General features: G+C 44.3%; 2 protein-coding genes across 8 annotated transcripts in view; one reads left to right on the top strand and one right to left on the bottom strand.

Moving 5' to 3' along the window:
• The window catches only part of Pgap2 (post-GPI attachment to proteins 2), a 33,770-nt gene extending 21,853 nt beyond the window's left edge, over window positions 1-11,917 (bottom strand). Inside the window, exon 1 of the mRNA XM_041676136.1 lies at window positions 11,826-11,917. The gene's annotated coding sequence lies outside the window, so the exon portion shown is untranslated. The remainder of the gene's footprint in view (window positions 1-11,825) is intronic.
• A 335-nt stretch (window positions 11,918-12,252) lies between these two features.
• The window catches only part of Nup98 (nucleoporin 98 and 96 precursor), a 95,237-nt gene continuing 92,933 nt past the window's right edge, over window positions 12,253-14,556 (top strand). For 6 of the 7 annotated variants that reach the window (XM_041675971.1, XM_041675970.1, XM_041675973.1 and 3 more), the window contains exon 1: window positions 12,253-12,381. The gene's annotated coding sequence lies outside the window, so the exon portion shown is untranslated. Of the gene's footprint in view, window positions 12,382-12,640; window positions 12,660-14,556 lie in introns of those variants that run through there. The other variant, XM_041675968.1, reaches the window with a different exon arrangement.

Here is a 14,556-nt window from a genome sequence, read left to right as displayed (position 1 = left end):
TGGGAACACAGCCCAGGTCCTTTGCAAGAACAGTAATCGTAATGGAGTGATTGCTCTTAACCACTGAGCCACCTCTTCAGCCCACATTGGTTCTCCCCACCTTTTATTTAGTTTTTGGAAGGCTCTCCCTTTTAGCACTGGCTGGCCTGGAACTCACTATGTAGACCAGGCTGGCAGGAACTCATCGAGATGTACATACTTTTGCCTCCCCAGAACTGGGATTAAAGCACCATGACTCCTCTTAAAACACAGATCTGAAGCCAGGCGGTGGTGGCGCATGCCTTTAATACCAGCACTCAGGAGGCAGAGGCAGGTGGATCTCTGTGAGTTCGAGGCCAGCCTGGTCTACAAGAGCTAGTTCCAGGACAGGAACCAAAAGCTACGGAGAAACCCTGTCTCAAAAAATCAAAATAAAAAATAAATAAATAAATAAATAAATAAAAAGAAACAAAACCACAGAGAAACCCTGTCTCAAAAAAAACAAAACAAAACAAAAAAAAAAACACACAGATCTGACCATGTCCCTTCTTTGCTGCTAATCAATTATTTAGTAACTCTCCATAGTTTTGATGAGCAGGGGCAAATTCCTTAGTGCAGTGCTCAACAGCTTTCATAACCTGGTCATCCTGTACTCCAGCAATTAGATTTTAGACCCTAGCTTTATCTCCCTCTTCCATGGAACTTCGGTCATCTTTTCCTTATCTCTACTCCCTCTGACCATCTGCTTATCTTCCTACAGCTGTAATAATGAATACCTTCACCAAGCTTTCATTAGGACTCTGACCACAGAGTAGCAAATGAATTCCTTGTCTGTCTCCCAGTCTAATTTCCCCCACTTTTCTGGGAACTCTCTTAATTATTTTTTGAGATAGTTTCGATCTGTGGTCCAGATTGTCCTAGAAGTTACTATATAGTCTAGGCTGACCTCAAACTCACAGCACCCTCCTACCTCAGTCTCTCAAGTGTTCAAGGAGCTAGTATAAGGAGGCACCCCCCCCCCACCTAAGATTGCTTGATCCTGGTGCAGGGGCAGGAATAGAGTAGGAGCGCAGGAAATATTTGATGGATTTAACTGAACTGGGGTCTAAAGAATGGATGTACTAACACAAGTCTAGAAGCACTTTAAGAATTTCAAGATAGGCCTTTTGAGAGCAATTGCTAGAGGGTGGAATGAAGGGAGGGAGTATGGTTAAGGAAGGTTAAGAGGCAGAAGAAGCAGAGACATGGGCAATGCTAGAAATCCAGGCCTAATCCTGGCCCTGCCTCACGGAAAGCTGTAGGAAAGCAAGTTCATCGTAAACTGATGATCTGTCTTTCCCAGCTATCCTTGTCATGTTCAAGATATCCTCCCTGGATGGTTTTAAAGTCCACACTCTGGGGCCGAGAAAAATGACTACGTAATTAAGAGCACTGGCTGCTCTTCCAGATGACCCAGAATCAATTCCCAACACCCACATGGCAGCTCACAATCATCTGTAATTCCAGTCCTAAGGGATCTTTTAATCTCAGAATTTGGGAGGCAGCAGCAGGCGGATCTCTGTGAGTTCGAGACCAGCCTAGGCTACAGAGCAAGTTCCAGGACAGACTCCAAAGCTACAAAGAGAAATCCTGCCTCAAAATAAAACCCAAAATAAGGCCGGGCAGTGGTGGCGCACGCCTTTAACCCAGCACTCGGGAGGCAGAGGCAGGCGGATCTCTGGGAGTTTGAGGCCAGCCTGGTCTACAAGAGCTAGTTCCAGAACAAGCACCAAAGCTACAGAGAAACCCTGTCTCGAAAAACCAAAAAAAAAAAAAAACCAAAATAAATAAATAGATAAAAATATCAAAAATTAAAAATAAACTTGCCAGGCATAGTAGAACATGCCGTTAATCTCAGTCCCCCTTCCCTTACAAAAAAAAAAAGAGGGGCTGGAGCGATGGCTCAGAGGTTAAGAGCATTGCCTGCTCTTCCAAATGTCCTGAGTTCAATTCCCAGCAACCACATGGTGGCTCACAACCATCTGTAATGAGATCTGGTGCCCTCTTCTGGCCTGCAGGCATACACACAGACAGAACATTGTATACATAATTAATAAATAAATATTTAAGAAAGAAAGAAAGAAAGAAAGAAAGAAAGAAAGAAAGAGTCAGCCAAGCATGGTAGAGCACACCTTTAATCCCAGTACCTGGGCAGAGGAAGGTGGATCTCTAAGTTCAAGACTACCTTGGTCTACAGAATGAGTTGCAGGACAGGTAAGGGTTACACAAACCCTGTCTTAGGAAAAATAAACAAATGCCAACCCTAGGGTTACCCATCTAATTCCATTACCCAGACAAACAGTAATAGAATCTTCATTGTTCTAAAGAGCTTTGGCTTTTCTGTTGCTTCTAGAATGAAGTCTTAGATTTCAATCCTGGATATGTTGAGTGCTTTGTTGACCCTACCTGTGCTTCCCCTTTCAAAGTCAGGAATGTTCTACCTTACACTTCCATCCTAGTGAATTCCATTCTTCCTATAAAGGTATCTTAATAATATGACATTCTGCTAAATTAAGAATTTATGTGGCGATGTCTATGGCAATCACTAAAATAATAGGTGTAGGGTATAGGAAGAGAGGCCAGCATGGTCTGTACTGTGAATTCTAGCCTAGCTATGGCTACACTGCAAGGAACCATGGAGTTGCCCTGGCCTAGCTTCCTTGAGGGGCACTGTCATGGGTTTTTCAGAGTTCATGGTTCCTGGCGCACAGTGTGCCTTCCAGTTCCTGAAAGACCAATGCACTGCCTCGGGCAGTGAAGCAGGCAGCTTTGTGTTTCTCTGTGTGTTTCTTTAGTAGTCAAGGCAGCAGGAAGGCTTCCAGTACAAACTGGTCTTAGTTGATCCAGGAAATTGCCACTCCATTCTGTTTCTGACTAAGGTGTAAAAAGTCTGATTGTTCTCAATAAAATTGTTACAGCCGCAGTTGTGCTGTGGTCTCTCAAACTAGCCATACAGGTGACCTTGGCCCCATAGTAAGCATGAGCACTTACAGCTGGCGCCAGGAACAGGAACCTAAAATATGGGGATTAAAAAAATAAATGGGGGGGGGACTTAAAGGCAAGGAATTCCTGGGAATAGTGTGCATACAAGTATAAAAAGGCAGGAGCAAGCCGGGCGGTGGTGGCGCACGCCTTTAATCCCAGCACTCGGGAGGCAGAGGTAGGCGGATCTCTGTGAGTTCGAGACCAGCCTGGTCTACAGAGCGAGTTCCAGGACAGGCTCCAAAGCCACAGAGAAACCCTGTCTCGAAAAACCAAAAAAAAAAAAAAAAAAAAAAAAAGGCAGGAGCAGCCGGGCGATGGTGGGGCATGCCTTTAATCCCAGCACTAGGGAGGCAGAGGCAGAGGCAGAGGCAGGCGGATCTCTGTGAGTTCGAGACCAGCCTGGTCTATACAGAGCTAGTACCAGGACAGGCTCCAAAGCCACAGAGAAACCCTGTCTCGAAAAACCAAAAAAAAAAAAAAAAAAAAAAAAAGGCAGGAGCAGCCACAGGAGGTAAAAAGATAAAAAGGACAGGTAGGGTTGAAGGAGCTCGCTGAAGGAATGAAGTTACTGGATTAGTGAACTTCATCCTTCTTTTCCTGAACGGTGGGATCTCTGGATCCCAGAACTTGGTCCCAGTTAGGAAGAGCAATTCAGGGAGCATTAGATGCATGGGGACCAGGAAAAAAAAATCAGCTTTGGAAATGAAAACAGTAGTAGATAAAAATGACACAGTTAAATTTAAAAATGAAAGTGATCAGAAAAAGCAGAACTAACACTGGGAACAGAAGAAAACTTAGAGCCTGTGTCTCTGTGGCCAGGTAGCGGGTATTCCTCCCCCTCTGTGCTGCTTTTGCTCCCTGCTTCCAGTTCCAAGTCATCCACTCCTAAAACCTACCCAGCAAATACAGTTCTTGATATCATCAAAACTTTTTTTTTCTTGCTCCTTTGCTTCATTTCTTTCTGAAGTTGTTAGAGGTTTCTCACCCTCCATACGAGAATTAACTCCGTTTAGGTCACGGTACAGGTCTCCCAGTCAAGAGACTTTGTATGGAGCCCAAGAGATGAGAGAAGATAGGAGCAGATTTTCTTTAACTGGTGAGTGAAATACCTGATCATAACAACTCAGGGCAAAGTGCTAAAAATTATACTACATTTAAAACTTTCAAGGATCTTTTGTTTTATTTTATTTTTGATTTTTTTCAAGACAGGGTTTCTCTGTAGCTTTGGAGTCTGTCCGGGAACTCATTCTGAAGACCAGGCTAGCCTTGAACTCACAGAGATCCACCTGCCTCTGCCTCCCGAGTGCTGGGATTTAAAGGCATGTTTCACCACCACCCAGCAAGGATCTTTTTAAAAGACTTATTTATTTTTATGTACATTTGGTGTTTTGCCCTCATTTGAGGGTGCCAGGTCCCCTAGAACTGGAGTTGAAGACAGTTGTAAGCTGCCGTGTGGGTGCTGGCTTTTGACTCTGGGTCCTATGGAAGAGTAGACAGTACACTTAACCACTAAGTTATTTTCCAGTCCTGGCTCTTTAAGGATCTTAAGCAGGTCTGTGCTCAGTATGGACCAACTTCTCTTTTTATATCGTCTCTCCTTGATTCTATTCTGGGGGAAGCTTTCTTCCCTTTGACTGGAGGATCTCAGCAAAGGCTTATCTTACTAGGGGGTGAATATTTACTGAGAAAGACTGATTATTCAAAAAGATGTCAGGACCAAGCTATTAGGTATCAACAAAATATGCCAGGAGGTGGTGGAGCATGCCTTTGATCCCAGCACTCAGGAGGCAGAGGCAGGAGGATCTCTGTGAGTTTGAGGCTAGCCTGATCTACAGAGTGAGTTCCAGAAGGGGCTCCAAAGCTACACAGAGAAACCTTGTCTTAAAAACAAAACAAGCCGGGTGGTGGTGGCACACGCCTTTAATCCCAGCACTCGGGAGGCAGAGACAGGCGATCTCTGTGAGTTCGAGGCCAGCCTGGTCTACAAGAGCTAGTGCCAGGACAGGCTTCAAAGCTACAGAGAAACCCTGTTTCAAAAAGCTAAAAAAAACCAAAAAAACCAAAAAAAACAACAAAACAAAACAAAAAAGGGACAAAAAATAGACAAAATAGCCAAGAGGTGATGTCACACAACTTTAATCCCAGCACTTGTAAGGCAAATGCAGGTGGATCTCTGTGAGTTGAGGCCAACCTGGTCTACAGATATAGTTCCAGGATAGCCAGGATGGTTACACAGAGAAACCCTGTCTCAAAACAAAAAAAAAAGTGCCCCTAACTTTGAAAAGTTAGCAGGCATGTGATGTGCATTAGTGCTCATCAACAGATTACATTTCCTCCTGAGGCTATGGACAAACCAATGCATTGGCTTTATAGGCATGGCATAAGTTACCAGATTCTGGAAAAAAGACAGAGGGACTTTCTAAAATTAGACAGGGGCCTCATAAGCCATATCAAGGTTTTGTTTCTCATCTTTGGTGGGTGGTTGTGGTCAATTGCCTAATGGTTGATGGGAAGGTGAAAATGATTACTGTTAAACAACTGGCATATGAAAATGCTAATGCTACATGCCAGACTGCCATCTGTCTCTTTAGAAAGAAAGAGGGGTTAGCTTTGGCTGTGGCCCTCCAAGAGCAAGCAATGCCCCAACTGTTGGCAGTTATTCAACAAGAAAAAAAATGCATAATGACAAATAGTCCAACCTTATGCCAAAAGTTTGTTGCTACTGCTTTAAGAAAAAAATAGTTTCCTCTTGTTTCTATTATACATTATAAGCATGGTATTTTGCTTTCCTTTCTTAACTTTTTCTTTTTAAAAATTAATTATTTTGAGAACATAATATAATCATATAATTACCCACCTCCCTTTCTTCCTGCCAAACTTTTCATATACCCCTCCTCACTCTCATTCAAATTCATGACCTTTTTTATAATAATTTAAAAAATAATTGTTGTTATATACATATATGTATATACATACATATTCCTAAATACATAAATACATACTGCTCAGTTTATATAATGCTATTTGTATGCCTATTTCCAGACTGACCATTTGGTATTATATAGCCGACTGGTGTGTACTTCTCTAGAAATGACTATTTCTCCTGCTCAGCATTCCTTAAATGACTGTAGCTTTTTATTGTTTTGATTGAGTTATATATTTTTCTGCTCTTCCCTCCCTTACTTCCCCTTCCCTTCTACCCTCTCCCATGATCCCCACGTTCCCAATTTACTCAGGAGATTTTGGGTATTTTCCTTTCGACTAAAAATAATAAAATGTTAAACATTTGTTTACAAAAATAAAAATTGGGTAAACTATTAACTCATTATAAAATTAAAAATTTTCATTAACTACCTCTGATGACTTAGTAGTGTGGGAGGTCCTTCTTTCTATGTGTTGCTTTTATTGGTTAATGAATAAACTGCCTTGGCATGATAGGGTAGAACTTAGGTAGGCGGAGAAGACTAAGCCGAATGCTGGGAGAAAGAAGGCGGAGTCAGAGAGATGCCAAGGAGCCACGGCCAGAGTCAGGCATGTTGAAACTCTGCTGGTAAGCCACTGCCATGTGGCAATACATGAATTAATAGAAATGGGTTAAGTTAATATGTAAGAGTTAGCAAAAAAGAAGCTAGAGCTAATGGGCCAAGCAGTGATTTAATTAATACAGCTTCTGTGTGATTATTTTGGGTGTAAGCTAGCCAGAAAGAATAAGCAGCCCCTCCTCCAACAACTTAGCACTGACTTTTACTATTTTATGCTTCTGCAGAATATTAAAAAGTAGCAGTGTCATTACATACATTGCCAAGCCTTTTCAGAAATTTTACCAACAGTTTGATATACTCCACATCACAGGAATTCCTTATAATCCTCAGGGTCAATCTTTTTTTGGAAAGAGCTAATGGAAAACTTAAATGTTATTTAAAAATAAAGGAGGGGAGAAGAAAAATATGGCTATTCCTCACAATACTTTATGTTCTATTATATATACTTTCAATTTTTTAATTTGGGCAAGGATGGCCTCACTGCTGCAGAATGTTTTTGAGCCCCTCTGAAAAAATCCAAGGTCACAGTTCTTTGGAGAACTATTATGTTAGCTCAATGCAATACCCTGATCCAGTAATTCACTGGAGTCAAGCTGTTTATGTTTTTCCTCAGGGTGCTGAAAAGTCAGTGTGGGTACCTGAGGAAGAAGGAGGAGAACAGGGCAAAGGTGCTGTCGAACCAAGAAGAGAACCTACCTTCCAATGACAGCAAGTCTTAGGGTACAAGTGTGACTGCAGAATTACTGTTTTTGCTGTGCTGTCTCTGTTGAACACATCTGAATGCTGAGCCGCTCTGGGCTTATGGACCTGATGATCCCCTTGTGTTTTACTTTGTTAATTGGGAAGAGAATAACATTCTTGTCTATGTCAATGACTCTGAGATCTTGGGTGCCCCCAAGGCTAGTCATATTGTTCCCTAAGCAGAGATGGTCACATGATAATTTAAGTATTGATGTTCAGGCCCTGCATGATAAAATTAATAACCATTCAACATTCAAAGTAAGATGAATTGCTCTCCTCCATTGCTGTACAAAACCTGGCCAAGATTTTTGGTCATTATTTTTCTCTCTCTAAATGGACTTCTAAACTATGGTCCATAGAAATGTCCCCGGGGAAGCTTTTGCTGGCTAACTGGGAAACATTAGTCTCTTTTTTTTTAATAAATAAATGATGTTTATTTATCATGTATATGGTATTCCGCCTCCATATATCCCTGCAGGCCAGAAGAGGGCACTGGACCTCATTAGAGATAGTTGTGAACCACCATATGGTTGCTGGTAATTGAACTCGGGCCCTTCTGGAAGAGCAAACAGTGCTCTTAACTTCTGAGTCATCTCTCCAGCCCAAAACATTATAGTCTTAAGATTGAGCTGCTACTCCATGTATGCTTTAAATACTAAGTTGCACGCCCTAAAGTTAAAGGTTATAAAAGGGGGAATTGCAGGGAACCGTGGCACTAGCCTGGCTTAGCTTCCTTGAGAGGCGTGCATCTAGGGTTTTTAGGTTAGAGTCCATGGCTCCTGGGGCATAGTGTGCCTTCCAGTTCTGAGAGGCAGTGGAGCTTTCAGGCTGCTGGGTTTCTCAGGTGACTTTGGCCTGGTAAATAAGTGTGGCACTTATATTACACAGTGAGAAAAACAAAAACGAATTTTTTTTTGTTTGTTTTTGTTTGTCGAGACAGGGTTTCTCTGTGGTTTTGGAGGCTGTCCTGGAACTAGCTCTTGTAGACCAGGCTGGTCTCAAACTCACAGAGATCCGCCTGCCTCTGCCTCCCGAGTGCTGGGATTAAAGGCGTGCGCCACCACCGCCCGGCAAAAAACGAATTTTTAAAAAAGATTTATTTACTGGTATTTTGCTGATTTCTACATGTATCATGTGCATGTCCACAGAGGTCAGAAGAGGGTATCAGATTCCTTGGAACTGGAGTCAGCAGACAATTGTGGTCTGTCATCACCAGGAACTGAACCTGGACCTCTGCAAGAGCAACAAGCACTCTTAACCACTGAACCATCTTTCTGTCCCCAAAATGTAAAAAAAAAAAAATTAGGACTGGCAAATGGTTCAGCAGGTAAAAACATTTGCTGTGCAAACCTGATACCCTGAGTGCAGAGCCCCAGAACCCATACAAAGGACAGGGGAGACTGCTGCAGGTTGGTCTCTGTGTACCATGGCATGGATATGTCTACACCCCCCCCCAAAAAAAAAACAATAGTATTAAAAAATGAGACAATTGGACTGGAGAAATCGCTCAGTGGTTAAGAGCACATTACTGTTCTTACAGACTAAGTTCAGTTTCCAGTAACTATGTAGGGAGGCTCACAAGCACCTGCAACACTCACAGAAGGGTTTCTCTGTGTAGCCCTAGCTGTCCTAGAACTCTCTCTGTAGGCCAGGCTGGTCTCAAACTCAGAGATCTTTTTTTTTTTTTTTTTTTTTTGGTTTTTCGAGACAGGGTTTCTCTGTGGCTTTGGAGCCTGTCCTGGAACTGGCTCTTGTAGACCAGGCTGGTCTCGAACTCACAGAGATCCGCCTGCCTCTGCCTCCCGAGTGCTGGGACTAAAGGCGTGCGCCACCATGGCCTGGCTTCAAACTCAGAGATCTTGCTTCTTGAGTGTAAACAAATATTTTTTTAAAATATTTATTTATTTATTTATTATGTATACAATGTTCTGTCTGTATGCCTGCAGGCCAGAAGAGGGCACCAGACCCCATTACAGATGGTTGTGAGCCACCATGTGGTTACTGGGAATTGAACTCAGGACCTTTGGAAGAGCAGGCAATGCTCTTAACCTCTGAGCCATCTCTCCAGCCCCTAAACAAATATTTTTTAAAAAACAAAACAGTGATTAAAAATCAACACATAAAAGTATAAATAAAACTCAAATGAGCCAATAAATATAAAGCACTTGGTGAGGAGTAAATACAGAGTTGCCATGTTCTGTACCTAGGTATACACACAGGAGATTTGAAACATGTCTACAGAAAGCTTGAGTACAAATGTTCACAGCAGCATTAGCCAGAATGGTTAAAATGTAAATCCCAAGTGTCCACAAACTAAGTCATAGACCGAAGATGGAACACCTGTACAAAGGGATTTAAAAAAAAAAAGATTTCTTTGTCATGTATACAGTGTTCTGTCTGCAGGCCAGAAGAGGGCACCAGATCTCATTATAGATGGTTGTGAGCCACCATGTAGTTGCTGGGAATTGAACTCAGGATCTCTGGAAGAGCAGCCAGTGCTCTTAACCTCTGAGCCATATCTCCAGTTCCACCATTAAACATTTTTATCTTTATGTGCATTAATATTTTGCCATGTGTGTCAGGTCCCCTGAAACTGAAGTTGCAGAGAGGTATGAGCTCTCATGTGGGTGCTGGGAATTAAACCTGTATCCTTTGGAAGAACAGTTGGTGCTCTTAATTGCTAAGCCATCTCTCCAGTTCTGAATGGGGTACTACATATTGTTGTAATAAGAGCGGCGCAGCTGTATCCCCAGCACCCCGGCCGCCTGCTAGCTTATGCCTCGAAATAATTACACGGACACTGTATTCTTTTAAACACTGCTTGGCCCATTAGCTCTAGCCCTTACTGGCTAATTCTGATATCACGATCAACCCATTTCTAATAAACTGTGTAGCACCGGTCTTACAGGGAAAGATTCAGCATGTCTGACCTGGCGGCTTGCTTCATCACGTGCGGCTGCCCGGGAGAGGGGAGCATGGCGTTTCTGAGCTCACTTCCTCTTCCTCCCAGCATTCTGTTCTGTTTACTCCACCCACCTATGTTCTAACCTATCAGGGCAAGCAGTTTCTTTATTTAATTAACCAATGACCTTCCTCCATCAACATATAGTGATATTCATTTGTATTTTTAATACATAAAACTTGCCTGAAGTTCAGAGACTAAAACAGCCTTAGTGACCAGGCAGTGGTGACACACACCTTTAATCCCAATAGCCACACTGGTTCGTTACAGAAATCGGGCAGTAATGGTGCACCCCTTTAATTCTATCACTAGAGAGGAATATAAGACGGGAGGAGACAGCTCTCACAGTCTCATCCTGAGATTCCTGGAGGCAGGATAGAGGTAAGAGCCAAGCTGGCCGTTTTGTTTTTCTGACTTTCAGGCTGAACCCCAATTTCTGTCTTTGTGTTTTTATTAATCGTGCTACAGATACATGTTATCCATGCAGGTGAACCTTGAAAACAGTATCCTAAGAGAAAGCACCAGACACAAAAGTCCTAGATTTTGATTCCATTTACATTTAACTATAATAAGCCAATCTATGTTTATGTGGTGCTGGGGAAGGAATAGAAGGCTTTGCACGTGGCAGGCAAGCACTCTATCAACTGAGCTACAGCCCCAACACCATTTCCTTTTTTTTGTTTTTTTTTTGTTTTTTTTTTTTTTTTTTGATTTTTCGAGACAGGGTTTCTCCGTAGCTTTTGGTTCCTGTCCTGGAACTAGCTCTTGTAGACCAGGCTGGCCTCGAACTCACAGAGATCCGCCTGCCTCTGCCTCCCGAGTGCTGGGATTAAAGGCGTGCGCCACCACCGCCCGGCCACCATTTCGTTTTTAACATGTTTCTAATTCCCGTACTACCAAGGACATTGAAGATTCATTTAAAATTCCTAGCCCATCTCCTTTCGGTTGTATACTGATGTCCTAGGAGGTGGTGGAGCGGTAGTGTGCACTCTCTTTTTCTGAGGACAGACCCTGCTATTCTGTGAGACTTCAATCACTAGATGGGTCTGGTTTCTAGAACATGCCCACTCCTCTGCTTTTAGCTAGGTCCTAGGATGAAATAGACACCAAAAGTATGAAAATGTAGCTTTGACCAAGACCAGGGGAGAGAGGAGGCAAAGAACAGAAAAATAACATACAAAGTAACAAGATCCTGACCAGGGGACCGCCCAAACATCACAACTTGCTGAGGTTAGCAAATGTGTCCTGGAGAAGCGGGACATTTGCACCAAGTCACCCAGAACAGGTACAGGTTTTGAAAGAGGCAAAAGGTCCAAGAATCCCTCCTTGGGATCAAGCCCTAAAACAGACCATTGCTCAGATCTACCTTAGAGATTCAGAGGAGGGAAGGATATGTGAGGACTGGCTTGCCCTGTTAAGAAAAGTGGGACTGAGGGTCTCGGAGCGGCCACAGACAAGCCATGTGGACCGAGAGGTATCCTGAAAGGGTTCTCCAGCTCCGAAGGGCCAGCTGGGTGGCCAGAGAGCCGTCCCTTCATTGGCCGCAGACTGGGGATAAAGAAGGGTAGAACAGTTACCATGTCATCTTTGGGCCTTCCCTCTGATTGGCCGGAACTTCCGTAGCCCGAGTCTCGGCGCTCCAAGGAATGGGGCGGGGCCTAGACGCAACGTCACTGCTGTTTGGTCCTCACCCTCCTAGCCACTCCCCAGCCTTCTTCGAGGGGCTGTGTGACGTCAGGACCCTCTCAGCCAACCGTCGCGGCAGAGAGGGCGGGACTCCACGTCCCTCCCATCGTCCCTCCTTTTCTTCCTTTCCCCCTCCATCCCAGTCCTCACGCCCCTCCTCTTCCCCTCCGCTTCCTCAGAGACCGCCTTCAGTTCGGATTCAAAAGGCTCGTCGCCCAATGAGTAATGGGGCGGGCCGCGAGTGGCGGCCCGGCCTGCCAATGCGCGGCCGGCTAGGGCGGAGCGCCCGGGGCTGGTCTCTGAGGGCGGGCGGCGTGTGACGCAGTCGGGCCTCTGCGCGCTGCGCCCAGAGCGGCGGTCGGTGGCGGCGGTTTCCTGGCGGCCGCGCGCTGCTCTGTGAGCGGCGGGTGGCAGACGGACCTGGGTCCTCACCCCAGACGCACCGCGGTAAGTAGGGGACGCCGCTGGGACCGGGCGGGCGGGTCTCCCCCTCTGGACCGGCATCTGCGCGGGACGCCCCGGGCCCTTTCCGTCGGCAGTCTCGTGCCGGGCGCGCTCCTTCGGGCCTGCGTGAGGGGGCGGGGCCCGCGGCCCTGCGGCTTGGCTCGGGAGGCCCTGGGAGGGAATGCACACGCGTGGGGCGTAGGCCAAGGGGTCTCGGGTGGCAGCCCATGCCGAGTGAACCTCGTTGTCTTCGGTGCTACTCATTCATTCGCCCGGCAGAGGTGAGGCAGGCCTTGCGGGGATGGTGCCTTGGGGACTCGGTGAGGTTCCCCCATCATTTCCTTGACCACTCTAGAGGACGCGTTTTGTTTAGGGTTAACCAGAGGATTGAGTGAGTCGGAAGTGCCTTAGCTTTTTACGACCATGCCTGGCCATTAGAGGTTTGGTCAGCCGAATGAAAGGTTCTTTTCTGTTCCGTCGCATGTTCCGTATAAACCGAGGTCAGAAGGATTGGATTTCTGAATTACTGCAGCTAAAAGATGTCAGCAATTGTTTGTCAATTCTCAACTCTGTATCACGTTCAGAGTTTTGTAGGTGGGAGGTAGAATAAGAGGACTCAGGAATGTCTGATGTCTTGACCCAAGTCTAGTTATTTTTATACTATTCCACCCTCCCTGTATGTTCAGTCTCCCATTATTGGCTAGTCCATTTGGTAGAGGAAAAGACATGGACATTTGGATATTTGACATAGTTTTCAAAACATTTCCAGTTTTATTGTTGCCATGTTTGCTTTTAAATAATAAGATAATAGAACTTGGGCTGGAGAGATGGCTCAGAGGTTAAGAGCATTGCCTGTTCTTCCAAAGGTCCTGAGTTCAATTCCCAGCAACCACATGGTGGCTCACAACCATCTGTATTGGGGTCTGGTGCTCTCTTCTGGCCTTCAGGCATACACAGACAGAACATTGTATACATAATAAATAAATAAATAAATAAATAAATAAATTAAAAAAAAAGATAATAGAACTTTATTAGTATACCCTGGTGTAGACTTTTACTTTTTTTTTGGATACAAGATCTCACTCGTGGTTGTTCAGGAATTTACTATGTAGACCAGGCTTGCCACGAAATGAAAGATATCATCTGCCTCTACCTCCCCAGTTGCTGGGATTAAAAGCGTTTGCTGTAACACCTAGCCCTAGCATAGACTTCTGAGAACTAAACTTAAAAATTAGTTAGGACAGACAGGCTCAAGGATGCACGCCTTTCATTCCAGTGCTTGAGAGGCAAAGGCAGCTGGCTCTCAGAGTTGAAGTCTAGCCTGGTCTACATACTTAGTTCCAGGACAACCAGGACTGCATATTGAGACCCTGCCTCAAAACAAACAAACAAACAAACAAAACCCAAGTGTTGAGAGTGAGTAAAATCAATATAGATATGGTGGTGCAAGCCTGAATTGTCACCAGTCATGGAAGTTGAGGGTGGAGAACAAGAGCCCAGGAGTTTGAGGCTAGGCTGGACAACATAAAAGATCCATCTCAATTAAAAACTGGTGAGGGCTGGAGAGTGGGCTCAGTAGTGAAGAGCACTGTTCTTGGAGGACTGGTGTTCTATTCCCAGCATCTACATGACTGCTACAACTTGGTAAACTCCAGTCTTGGGAACAAGCTCTTCTGGCCTTGGAGCACCAGGCATCCGTGTGGTGCACACACATACGCACATGCAAAATACTTGTACACATAAAGTAATAAAAGAATTGAAATGAAAAATAAAATAAATCAGGCTGGGCATATTGGAGGTACTGGGAACTACTTTGATAAATTACTTTTGATATTTAAAGATATGATGGGATTAGTTGTCATTTTGATCTGAACACATCTACAGCTTGTAGCTTTGATGTTTAAAAACAAGTAATGCATAAGAGCAGAAGAGAACTGTGGTCTAAAGTTAAAGTTGTGACCTGGTGTCTTTTGTACCATTTTATCAGTTTGGATATCACGACCTGGGAAGCTCTTCCTGGCATGCTCTCTCATGTGTTGTAGGCTATGTAACAGCCTTCCTCCTTTCCCTATTAGATACTAACACCACCTTCCAAAGCTGTAGCTATCAAGAAGGTCAAGAGATTATCAAAATTGTCCCAGCATTTCAGGAAAACTATACCCTTACTTTGCTTGTCAA

This window comes from Microtus oregoni, unplaced genomic scaffold (genome assembly GCF_018167655.1).
Source record: "Microtus oregoni isolate MIOR12 unplaced genomic scaffold, Mior012 000027F_ref0000203, whole genome shotgun sequence".
Lineage (NCBI taxonomy): Eukaryota > Metazoa > Chordata > Mammalia > Rodentia > Cricetidae > Microtus > Microtus oregoni.
The sequence above is the reverse complement of the archived record's forward strand: the minus strand, read 5'-3'. Positions and strand labels throughout refer to the sequence as shown.